This window comes from Tiliqua scincoides, chromosome 3 (assembly GCF_035046505.1).
Source record: "Tiliqua scincoides isolate rTilSci1 chromosome 3, rTilSci1.hap2, whole genome shotgun sequence".
Lineage (NCBI taxonomy): Eukaryota > Metazoa > Chordata > Lepidosauria > Squamata > Scincidae > Tiliqua > Tiliqua scincoides.
Window position 1 is genome coordinate 160,488,673 of NC_089823.1, and position 13,666 is coordinate 160,502,338.

The following is a 13,666-nucleotide window of genomic DNA, read 5'->3' on the forward strand; positions in this document are numbered from 1 at the left end:
GTTGGCTTTGCAGTCAGAAATTCCCTGCTGAAGTCCATCATCCCACCTACTGTGGGAAGTGAAAGAATTTTGTCCCTGCAGCTTCAGTCATCAGCAGGACCTGTCAATCTCATCAGTGCTTATGCACTGACTTTGTCGTCTCCAGCAGAAGCCAAAGATAAATTCTATGATGACCTTGCCACCACTATCAAGAAGATCCCCGTAAAAGAGCCATTGTTCATCCTCAGCGATTTCAATGCTAGAGTTGGTGCTGATAACAGTTCGTGGCCCACTTGCTTAGGTCAGTTCGGCATTGGGAAGATGAACGAGAATGGCCAACGCCTGCTAGAGTTTTGCTGTCATCATGGTCTCTGTGTCAGCAATACGTTCTTCAACACAAAGCCCCAACATAGAGTCTCTTGGAGATACCCAAGATCAAAGCACTGGCACCAGCTCGACCTGATTCTCACCAGACGCTCCAGCCTTCCCAGCACCAATATCACACACAGCTATCAGAGTGCTGCCTGTGACACTGACCACGCCCTGGTGTGCAGCAGAGTGAAACTGCAAACAAAGCGACTGTATCACATGAAAAAGGAAGGAAGACCTCACATTGATACCAGCAAGACCCGGGATCAGAGAAAAGTGGAGGAATTTGCACAAGCGCTTGAGGAATCTCTTCCAGGCCCAGTTGATGCAAACGAATCCAACAGATGGGAACATTTCAAGAATGCCATTTACAACACCGCCTTGTCCATATTTGGCAAGAAGACCAACAAGACGGCAGACTGGTTTGAAGCCCACTCTGAGGAGTTGACACCAGTCATTGAGGAAAAGAGGAGAGCTCAAGCAGCACACAAGGCCTGTCCCAGTGAGCGCAACCTGCAGGTCCTCCGAGCTGCTCGCAGCAAAGTCCAGCAGACTGCCAGGAGATGTGCTAACGACTACTGGCTCCAGCTCTGATCCCAGACACAGATAGCAGCTGACACGGGCAACATCAAGGAGATGTATGATGGTATCAAGCAGGCCCTAGATCCAACACAGAAGAAAATTGCCCCTCTGAAGTCTGCCGCAGGCGAGGTCATCCAGGATCAGGCACAGCAGATGGAACGCTGGGTGCAGCACTACTCTGAGCTATATTCCCAAGAAAATGCAGTGACCGAGGAAGCGCTGAACAACATCGACTGCCTGCCTGTGTTGGAGGAGCTTGACAGTGAACCAACCCTAGAGGAACGTCATGTGGCCCTGGACTCCCTCGCCTTTGGCAAGGCACCTAGGAAAGACAGCATCCCTGCTGAAGTCCTAAAGTGCTGCAAAGAGATCATCACCAATGAGCTGCATGAAATCCTCTGCTGGTGAGAAGGTGGAGTACCACAGGACATGAGGGATGCAAACAGCATCACGCTGTACAAGAACAAAGGCGACAGGGGTGACTGCAACAACTACTCCGGCATCTCTCTCCTTAGCGTTGTAGGAAAGCTGTTTGCCCAAGTTGCACTAAAGAGGCTCCAGGTACTTGCAGAGAGCATTTATCCAGAATCGCAGTGTGGATTCCAAGCCAATAGGTCCACCACTGACATGGTATTCTCCCTTAGACAACTGCAGGAGAAATGCAGGGAACAACGACAGCCACTCTTTATAGCCTTCATAGATCTCATGAAGGCTTTTGACCTGGTCAGCAGGGACGGCCTCTTCAAGATTCTCCCCAAGATTGGATGTCCACCCAGGCTCCTCAGCATCATCAGATCCTTCCACAAGGACATGAAGGGCACTGTTGTCTTCGATGGCTCCACATCAGACCCCTTTGACATCCAAAGCGGCGTGAAGCAGGCTGTGTTCTTGAACCAACCTTGTTTGGGATTTTGTTTGCTGTCCTGCTGAAGCAGGCCTTTGGAACTGCAAGAGAAGGCATCTATCTCCGGACCAGATCAGATGGAAAGCTCTTCAACCTCTCCAGACTAAGAGCAAAGTCCAGCTGAAATGTCTTCGTGACTTCCTCTTTGCCGATGATGCAGCTGTCACTACCCACTCTGCCAAAGATCTCCAGCAGCTCATGGATCGTTTTAGCAAGGCCTGCCAAGATTTTGGACTGACAATCAGCCTAAAGAAAACACAGGTCATGGTTCAGGATGTGGACTCACCTCTCTGTATTACAATCTCTGCGCATGAACTGGAGGCTGTCCATTACTTTGTGTACCTTGGCTCAATGATCTCCAACACTCTTTCTCTCGATACTGAGCTAAACAAATGCATCGGTAAAGCAGCTACCACATTTTCCAGACTCACAAAGAGAGTCTGGTCCAACAAGAAGCTGACAGAACATACCAAGATCCAGGTCTACAGAGCTTGCGTCCTGAGTACACTTCTGTACTGCAGCGAGTCATGGACTCTCCGCTCACAGCAGGAGAGGAAACTGAACGCTTTCCACATGCGCTGCCTCCGACGCATCCTCGGCATCACCTGGCAGGACAAAGTTCCTAACAACACAGTCCTGGAATGTGCTGGAATCCCTAGCATGTATGCACTGCTGAAACAGAGACGCCTGCGTTGGCTCGGTCATGTCGTGAGAATGGATGATGGGCAGATCCCAAAGGATCTATGGAGAACTCGTGCAAGGAAAGCGCCCTACAGGTAGACCACAGCTGCGATACAAGGACATCTGCAAGAGGGATCTGAAAGCCTTAGGGATGGACCTCAACAAGTGGGAAACCCTGCCATCTGAGCGGTCCGCTTGGAGGCAGGCTGTGCAGTTTGGCCTTTCACAGTTTGAAGAGACACTTTGCCAGCAGTCTCAGGCAAAGGGGCAAAGTAGGAAGGCCCATAGCCAGGGAGACAGACCAGACAGACAGACTGCACTTGCTCCCGGTGTGGAAGAGATTGTCACTCCCAGATTGGCCTTTTCAGCCACACTAGACGCTGTGCCAGAACCACCTTTCAGAGTGCGATACCATAGTCTTTCGAGACTGCAGGTTGCCAATACAGAACATTCTGCAGTTAACGTGGCTGCTGACCGCTGACCTGGCCACCCATTGGTAATTCAAGGGAGTGTTTCCTTGTGACTGGCTTCCTAAAACGAATCAGCTATAGAGAGCCATGGGACAGGTGGTCAACACAGACCCCCATGACTGCCCGGGAGAGCACTGGCTAACTTTGTACCTGACAGAAGAAAACCACGTAGAGTTTTTTGACTCCTACAGCCACCTGCCGGACCATCCCGGATTCCCAAGGCAATCATGGATTTTTTTAAGAAAATTGGCCCTGTAATGACATTTCAAGCAAAGCAAGTATAGTCCCCTGACTCTGGAACTTGTGGTTACCATTGTGTGTTTTTTCTGCACCAGCGTTATAAAGGGCTAACTTTCAATGAGATTCAAAAACTCTATTCCGATGATTTGCTAAGGAACAATTGCATGGGGTTGCTATTTGTAAAAAAGAAGCCGTACATGCTGCACTTGCCCCGCAGTTTATTTATCAACCCTAACGTGTGTGTCTTGTAGTAATTTTCATGGGTATGTTTCTCAATAAAAAAAAACTACCCTCGCTGAGGGGTTTAAAAGAAAAAAATTTATGTGTCCTTCATTAATGAATAGGTCGAAGCAGGTTGCTTTTTTTGCTTTTTTTAAGAGCTTTTATTTTATAAGGTGAGTCAAGCTACAGAGCTAGATTGTCTCTGCTTTTTAGAAGATCTTCTGGAAGCTTTGGGGGTATGTTTTAATCCCGTTACGGGGTTGTGGTTTTTCAAGTGATCCAAAGAGGCCCTGTTTCCAGTGTTGCCAACAACCGTGGAAGGGATATTTAGTTCAGCCACTGCCTTCAGAAAGACATCCTAACCTTTAAGAGTGCACGTGGGTGGCAGCACATGAATTTGTGTGATTCCTTTCACCAAGTCCAGCATGTTGGAGCCTGAGATATTTTCCTCTTTGTTAACAAAAGCCCTCTTTTCATTCCATGAAGAAACAGACTTGCTTTGCATCATTTTGTTTAACAGTAGCTTTGCAGGGTTCTTAAATCTGACGGACAAGCTGTTCAAGACTTCATGATACACACTGTCTGGAGCTGCAGAGGCTTCTGCTTCGGTAGTTGTTTCAGGTGGTGGTGGTGTTGGTAACAACAAGCTCAGATGTCCTTTTTCAGCTTCCCCGTTTCACATGAGTTAGATATTTTTGAAGCAGCATGGAATATTGTTTCGCCTTTTCATATTCCGTTAAGTCCCTTCTCTGTAAAATGTCTTGCATGTCAACATCTAAGGAAGTGAGTGCTGTAGTTCTGATGTTTTCTTCTCTCGGGGAAGGATTTTTCAGTTGCTCTAGTTGGTGGCTAGGTACAAGGAACATTTTTTCAGTATGCTCCATCAGTGGTTACATAAAAGCTCTGCAACTAGAGGAAGAGCGATGCTTAACTAGGGCGCTAGAAACCCACCAGACTGGTTTACCAGCTATTTCTTTTTTCTTAATCATATCTGTTTATTACTGTTTTTTTTATGAGTGCGCTGTTTTTTCGCATCACAGAAATCTATCTGCCAGATAACGGGATGTTACCTTTTAAAGTGTTGAGTGCAATTTCTAAGATAGCTTAAACCAGGTCGTGAGGAGTAGCGCACAGAATGGCTTTTCCCTGTCACGGGGGGGCCTTGATAAGCAGCCGTAAAAGGGGTAGATTTCTTCTCACACAGTTAGACATGTTGCCATGAGGAGGATATGCTTACAATTGAAGGGTTGTGAGGTTAAGTCACTTGCTTTTATAAAGGGCTCCAGTTTTCTTTTTTTTCATAGTGTAGACGACCGGCCAGTCTGGTGGGAAAAGCCCCGTCCTCAATCTGTAAGACTCAGGTGTGGAAGTGTTTAAGTCTACCAGCAGATACCCATAAGGTTTTGCGGTCGCATCCTGAAAACTCTCTAGAAAGAACTGCCAATTTCCAAGGTACATCTGACGCACCAGTGTAATGATCTGAGTTTGTCCCTAGGGTTTTTGAAGAGCACCATATATTTTGCGTTTAAGGTAATGGTGCGATTGGATTTTCCCTGGAAGAAAATGTTCTGTGTGATGAAAAAAATTCTTAAATTATGATGGCCATGGAATCATCCACGATAACAAGATTCACTTTATTAGGGGATAATAATTCATCATCATTAAACATCGTGGGGAGCCCCTCCATAAACCATATGTGGGGGTATTTAAGAAGGAGATCCTTGTACAAAGGTTGCCAGCAGGTGTAACACCTGACAATATTTTCAGGAATGACAGAGAGCACAGTACGTGCATGATCCAACATGTTTTTTATAAAATACGTTTTCCCACAGTAGCTAGGCACTGCTAAAATGGCCGAAAAGGGGTGTTTCCACTGCACATCCATCTTAACACCTGTAAGGTAGAATTCTGAAGTCTTTCAGAAGGACCCTCTTATCATATACGACCCTTAGCATCTTCTTCAGACAGCCTGTTTCTATACACCACTGCTTTTCATTTCTTAGAATGCCCCTCTGATGCAGAACAATCTCTTTAGACCCTGTTCCATAGTCCAGAACCAGTTGCTTCAAATTATCAAAATGGACCCATGCAGAATTCTGTGCGTGGAGTGCAATGCCCTTCACCTGCAGGTAAGACCTCGCAGAGGACAGTCTCAGACTGTAGGTCTTAAGACCAGCTGACACATACTCCGTGATGCACTCATTTCAGGGAATCTTGCTTGTTAGATCCCCTAGGTAGTCTCCTAAGGGTGGACATCAGTCCCCCTCATGATGTACAAAGATCACAGAATCTGTGTCGTGGTACAAGCACCTGTCCTGTAACTTGTCTAGCAAGTTGTAAAGTTGTCTTGCTAACCGCACATATGCGGTTGTAAAAGCCCCTATTAGTACATTTGTTCTCCCAGACTGAGTGAAGTGTTCTCTAGAGTGTCTCCAGGACACAGTGACCATTTCATCATCAAAAATTTCAAACCCTGAAATATAATAGGCCGGTGAGAAGGCATACTCCAGAAGCTCTGTAGGGTCCCTCACGATGCTGTTGTTCAGTAAGTTAGAATGCTGAGCAAATTTTCCCCATAAAGAACTTAAAAACAACTTTGCTAACTGGCGCTTTGCAGTCCTGTTGGGGTGTAAATGGATTCTCTCTTTTTCATGATAATCAGAGATATATTTTTGCTTCTTCTCATCCGTGCACCACATGGGGTATCCAGATGCCTCTTGTTTCTGGTGTAGATGCATTTTAATGTACCAGAAAACAACTTGTTAGATTTCTTAGGAAAATACCAAATTTTTAAAATTGCCAACACCCTGTAACCCTTTTCCAGAGCTTTCATCAGCTCAACAGTGAACCAGGTGCCTTCGAGGGCTCATTCCTCATCTGTGTGACGGCAGGGCTCCTGATGGCTAGTTTCAGAGAATTTCTGGTACATAGGGAACATGAGCTTTCCCCGCACCCTAACCGGTAATACAGGGGAAAATTACAGGGGTAATACAGGAGACTTCTTGGGGGAAGCACTTATGTTTTTACAACACCAAAGTAGTTAGAGAGGGGCAAAAAGTTCTTGGAGATAATCTCTGGATGCCCCAAAGGATATTCCTTTGTTTTGTTCGCATAGGGGTACAGGCTTGTGAAGTCATAATAACATATTTCCTCCCCCTCTTTGGGCTTGTAATAGAGGGTGATGGCATTTGTTCTCCGACCAAATAGAGCATCTATAGGCTGCAGAGGCTGAGGCAGGATTGTTTCACATAGAAACTCTTTAAGCGCTGCATTGGTGGCTATCATCGCCCATCATTCCTGTTCCCAAATGGCTCTGACTTCAAACCCCATGTTTTGATCAGGGCCTCTCTGCACATGGTGAAATAATAAAGCATACGGTAGCTTACGTTCCTGAGCAGGTTTATATCTGATTCATTGTAACAAATGGGGCACCCGTGAAAAAAGCAACCATAAAATTCAAAAGCTGTTGGTTTGCCCTCAATCACAGCATACCCATCCTGAAAAAAACCGACCAGCCCGAAATTCTCCCCCTTTCAGATCATGTCTGAACTCGATTGATTCTTTTTGCTCGAGATACAACAACCACTTTATGGCGGGGGAGGAAAATCTTTTTTCACTCAGGAGGTAGTTGTACCAAGGAAGAATAGCTATGGTTTCTCTTCATAAAAACATGTATCTAAACATGGCCATAGCAATGCTAGCGATGGTTAGGTATTGAAAGGTGTCTATCCCATCCCTCTTCTCTGTTTTAATCATCAGGATTTCATCCCTGTACAACATACAGGCCTCCTTCAGTATTTTTACATCCTGCTGGCAGTAATACGCTAGCTCTTTCTGGAGAACAAAAGTGTTGTTCTTATTTTCCTCATACCATGCGAGAAAATCTTTTTTCTCATCGGGCATCATGGTGTCATACCCATAAAATTTTGGGTGGGAGAAAGGCCCTTGGTACTCCCAGTTTTCAGCAGTGTTAAAAAAGTAGGGGAAATACCCTTTGCACCCCTCAAAGCCCAGAGCCTTGAGAAGTTTTCCAAGCTTAATGGGGAGGAAGTTTAAGCTGTCTATAAACCTCATCTGTAGCTTTTTTACTGTCACACGCATCAGCTTACCACCCTGTACAACAAGATGTACCTCCATCTTTTCCCTCACTAGTTGGCTTAAGATAAAGTAACTGTCATACCCCTTCGCATTGTGTACCAAAAATGTGAATTCTTTGAAATTTGGGGAGATAAAGGTTGTGATGAAGTTTGTAAGACAGCCTTCGCCCTTGAACTCCCAAGTTGCATCCTCCTGTGTTCCCATCACTTATATATAATGGGTATGTGAATATCTGTCTCCTTTGTGCATTCAAAGTCATAAAAGATATAATTGTACAATAGTTCAGGTTACTTAAGATGCGGAATGTAGCAGACATGCTCAGGAGTAGCTGGCTTAAAGCACTCCTTGCACTTATGCCTCTTGCATTTGTGTTCCTTCTGAACATAACCACCACATTTTTTACACAGTATTTTAGCGAGGCAGTCAATCTCCTTTTTGGCCACTAAATCTTTATGGATGGTTAAACATCTCTCAGAAGAGCATATCAGTCTACAGCTTGTACAGATTACAGCTACTCCCCCGTGTACATTGTCTGCGTAAACATAAACAACAGTGAAACCGGCAGGTGTGTGTGTGAGCATAAGGAGTCCCACAGAGGGAACAGTAATTTCTAGAGCCAAAGAAACCTTTCATGTTTAGAATCCCATAATAATGGTCATAATGTAACAGCAGAAAGTAGCACTGGTCATGTACAGGAGGGCCCAAGCATTTATCAGCGTGCATGACAACCCCTATATTCACTTGTAAATACCTTTCAAATCTTCCCAGGTCTGTTAACAGTATTTTTTTATCAGGACCAATGCCAACCGCCTTATACAACCATCTTGTATCCTGTAATAGTTGGCAATCAGTAAGCTTCCCGCCAGCCCTGATAGATAAGAGGCTGCCACCAAAACACAGGTTGCTACCCCCATTATTCAGGTCCATGAGGTGGCGCTTTTTCTTATCCAGGATCTTGCTATAAAGGATAGTACTTATTAGTCTATGCCCTCCCACTGTCAGAAAAATGGGAACCAGGGTGTGCATTGGAGGAATAGCCACTATCAGATTGCTCTTCTTCAACAGCAGTAGCAGCAGCCGCAGCAACAGGGGAACCTTGGGGTGTGTGTGAAAGCCCCCTCTGCCCTGCAACAGAGTCATCAGAACCCTCTGAATCAGAGGAGTCCTGTGTTGTGTGTGGGAACCCTGCACCAACCTGGTTCACCCCTGTAGCAAATGGAGAGCTTTGTAATGTCTGGCTCTTCTCCCCCTGCAGACTCTCAGGATAGATGTGGTATTTTTAAATATTTTCTTGAAAAGAAACAAGCATCTTTTATCAAGCCCCCGAAACAATGAACAACAGTATTTTTTTAAAATCTGAATGCCAAGTCATAATCTGAGCTATCAGATATCTCTCCTTTTCAGTAACAGCACTGGCACACCCCACCATCATGTTCCCCAGTTCAAAGCAATGATTTAACAACTCCTCTTCCACGTTGTTTCTGGTTTTCCTCTGTTTTCTCTTAGGAACAACTACATCACCATCTATGCTATCACCGCCAGGCAAGGCTCCACGCTTCTGGACAAGTCCTGCTCTGCCAGTAGGGGTGGCACTTCCTAGAAGAAAATAAACATAATCTCTTTGACTGACTGGGGAGACTGCAAAACTAAAATAAGCAATTATTATTATTATTATTATTATTATTATTATTATTATTTTATACAGACTGGTAATGGAAAAGCTACTACCTTTCTGAAAGACATCAGATGAGGGCCCAGGCTTTGGTGAAATGGAAGATTTTCTTTGGAGGACATTAGTGGATGTTGGTGGATTTGGCTTTGGCAAAGACCCAGGAATTCCTGCTTGTGAAAAAATCAATTTTTAAAATCATTTCTTTATTAAAAAAACTGACATCCATAGAAAAAAAGAGGCAAAGGGTTACCTCCCCCTGGGGCTGTGCTGGATTTTGCTGGCCCTTCAGCAGCTAAAAGGAAAAAGAAAAATCTTTTTTAAATAATTTGTTTTTAAATTGTAGAAATTCCAAAACTTTTTTATTTTATTAATCAGGTTTATTACCTCTCTTAAGAGGTTTGTGCCACCATTACAGGTGGCTGAAAGAGCAAGCTTTTGACTGAGATTGGTTCTGGCTGAAGCAGCATTTCCTGCAACTGAAATAGCCATTTTTGTTTTTTACACTGTATGATTATAGATGTAGAATGGTAGGAGCAATCATTACCTCTCTTAACAATCATTACCTCTCTTGAAGAAGTTGGGTGAAGGGACTGAATTTCCTTCAATAGAAATAAAACAGAAAAATAAATTATGCTTTTTGTAGGAGAGCCCGTTTTTTTTAAAATTAAGAGCTAAAATATAACATACCAGATTTTGTGGGAGTTCTGTTACTTGAAGGTACTCCACCAGTTACTTTAAAAAGAAAAAAAGGAGGGCCAAGTTACTGATTTTTTAAAGAAACTCTGGAAACTTAAAAAAAAATAGATACAGCAATTACCTTTACGGAAGGTAAATGCCTTTTGTTTACAACCTGAAAAAAAGTGGAAAACCATTAAAAAAATAGACTTGATTAATCCGTAACTTTTCAGTTAAATGTTATAGCCCCCCTCTTTTTTCTTACCAGGACCCCCCCCCCCTTGACAGATTAGGCCTGGCTTGAGTAGGGGGATCTGAAAGAAATATAAAAGAATCATTTTTTTGTTTGCTCAGTATTTACATGAATAGGAAAAGATATATTCATCTAAAAAGTACCTTGCTTAGCAGTAGATTCGTTAAGCGCTGCCAGAAAAAGAACTAGAGAATTAAAACAGAAGATTTGTATCTTGTATTTTTTTTAAAATTAATATGATACTGTTATTTTAAGATTAATTTTTACCATCAGATTCTTGTGAAATAGATTCTTCATCCTCTGACATAATTTTCACAATACACGCTAAAACTGTAACACAAAGAAAAAACTCAATTAAGTTTTTTTGTCCTTTACAGCACACACCCAGTGCACTGCTGAAAAAAATGTTGCAATCAAACAATTTGCTCAAATTTCAACACACAGGCCTTTTTTCCCCCCAAGTATCCAAACTCCCCTCCCACCCCCAGAAGCAGAGTAATAACATATTGTAAGATCCACCCACAAGTCACAGAGAAAAATCAATAGTATGATGACAGATAGCTGTGGAAAACACATAGTGATAATTACTTAATTATTATTATGAATATTTATATTTCACTTTTTTCAACCAAAAGTAGTTTTCAAAGCATTTAATACAGAAAAATAAAACCCAAGACATATTAGAATATAAACACGTATGCAGAAGGAGACAGACAGCGGGCTGGGGTGAAAAGGAACATCCCCCCCCCCAAAAAAAAACAGATCAATAGCATCTGGAAGAGATTTCAAACAAATTTAAGCTCTGTGCCACTGGCTGAAAACAACTATCCTATCCAGTGGCACAGAGCTTAACTTTGTTTGAAAATTCTTCCAGATACTATTGCTCTGTAATTTGGGGGGAACAACAGTAACAAAAATCTTCTGCCTGCTTACTTTTTTTATAGCTACCCTTCAATTGACAGGCTTACATACACAGAGAGAAGTTTTACTCAAAATAATCAAACCAAAAAGTGACAACCCAGTCCCCTGAATAAAACAGCATTTTTTTTTTAGTCTGACAGGGTTAAAAACTTTTTTTATGCAACAGCTGACAGACTTAAATACACACACACACACACACACACACACACACACACACACAGAGAGAGAGAGAGAGAGAGAGAGAGAGTAATTTTTGACTCAAATTAATCAAACCAAAAAAGTGAAAAGCCAGCCCCCCCCCCCCCAAATAAAACAGCATTTTGTTTTTTAGTCTGACAAGGCTAAAAAAACGTTTTTATGAAACAGCTGACAGGCTTAGATACACAGAAACACACACACACAGAGAACTGTTTTTTACTCAAACCAAAAAAGAGAGAAGCCAGCCCCCCCCCCCGAAATAAAACAGCAAATATTCTGACAAGGCTAAACACCTTTTTTGCAGCAACTGAAAGACTTAAATACACAGGCACACACACAGAGAGAGTAGTTTTTTACTCAAAATGATCAAACCAAAAAAGTGAGAAGCCAGCCCCCCCCCCCCCGAATAAAACAGTAATTAGTCTGACAGGGCTAAAAAAACTTTTTTTATGTAACAGCTGACACGCTTAGATACACAGACACACAGCCGGGGAGAGAGAGGGGGAGAGAGAGAGAGAGAGAGATGTTTTATTCAGCAAAATGTAGGCTTCTTTCTATGGTTGATCTTCAGTATTCTGACAGAGGTGTGTCCCACTTTTATAGGGAAAATCTCTGCACCCCCATACCTGGCCTATCATTCAATGTCTGTTCCCAGGCCATGCACAAACAAATAAGGGGAAGTTTCTTTGTTTTTCCCCCTGAAACTTAATTAGATCAGGAGTGTTTTTAAAAAAGTCTCTGATGATATTTGTTTTCACATCTGGGAAAAAATATCCTGTAACTAATCAAAAACAATTCCCATGTCACTTATTGATCGATTAACCGGTTGTGGATCAATTTCTTTGTCTTTTCACCCCTGAAACTTAATTAATTCAGGAATGTTAAAAAAAAAAAAAAGGCCCTGATGATACTTGTTTTCACATCTTGAAAAAAATATCCTGTAACTGATCAAAAACAATTCCCATGTCACTGAGTGATCGATTAACTGGTTGTGGATCTGTTTCTTTGTTTTTTCACCCCTGAAACTTAATTAGTTCAGGAATGTTAAAAACTTCTGAATCTCCCATGGATCTTTTTTATTTCACATTCCCCTTGTCTTCTCTGTACTAAGTATTAAAATACTTCTAAATTCACATGAAATAATGCATAGCAAAATTTATTGAAAGCAACAACCAGCATGTTCTTTTCACTAACACGCAAGTCCTGTAAATATTTAATTATATCTGATTTTATTTCCATACAGTCACATATATCATTAATAAGCAACCCCCTCAGCACAGGTAAAACAAAAATGGCTTTGCCCTGACTACTCTTTCAACAGAAAACAAAAAAACACGATCTTCAAATCTGATAAGCGTATCAATTGTTTTGTGGGGTTCAGAATCATTTTTTAATTGCTCCAGCATGCCCATCAGATATTCTGGGAAATCCTGCTTAATTTCCAGACACCCCAGCAAAAACGCTATACACAAGCTTGTATGGACAATGCAGCCAATATTCATAATCCTACACAATTTCTCTCTAATAAATTCATGAGTCCAATCAAAACATTCATGAGCCTCCTGGGCAGGGGCACGAATACTGCACATGAGTCCTCCAAATGCTTGCTCACACAGTACTTCACAATGGCGTACAGGTTTGCTCTCAGCACACTTTTTGTGATTCTTTGGCGTGTTTGTGATGTCAGATTGTTATGTCTGTCCAGCAGGAGAACCCCCAAGATGTTACGTAAAGTTTTGTAAGCGTTGTGACGTTGCTTCTCATCCTCTGGATTACCCTACAGAAAAAAAACACAAATAAGTATTTTTACCTTTTTTGTACAAATCAGTCAACACATGCACATGAATGCACTCATGCACATAGATTTTACCTTTGGTGTTGGCTCATTCTCTGCTTCACTTGCACGAGGTATGGCCTCATCTTCCATTGCAAACTGGTAAATCAGGTTCAGAGATGGAAACGGTAACACATCTGAGCTTTCATCATCATGTTTGCGTTTCTTCTTCATAGGTGCTCGTGGTAGGCTTTGAGAATCAGTTCGTCTGACTGGGGTCTCCACCCCAGAAGGCTGCATGGTTTCTGGGTCTTCGGGGCTTTCCATCTTGAACAATTGCCGAGCGTGGCTTTCAGAATTGCAGGGCTTCTGGGGAGTCTCCATCCCGGAAGGTGAAGTGGGTGTGCTTTTCAGAGGGGACGCCATGGCTGCAGCAGGCTGTATGGCTTACTCCCTTCCCCGAAGGCCAGAACCTTAAATACAAGGGCATGCCCGGGCCTGTTCCCATTTCCCTTTTCTCATTGGTTCCATTCAGTGGCCTGAGAGCTATGAAACCTTTGCCTATTGGTCTGTAGGGATGGGAGAAGTTGTTTGAGCAGTCACATGAACCCCTTTCCAACACTTCATT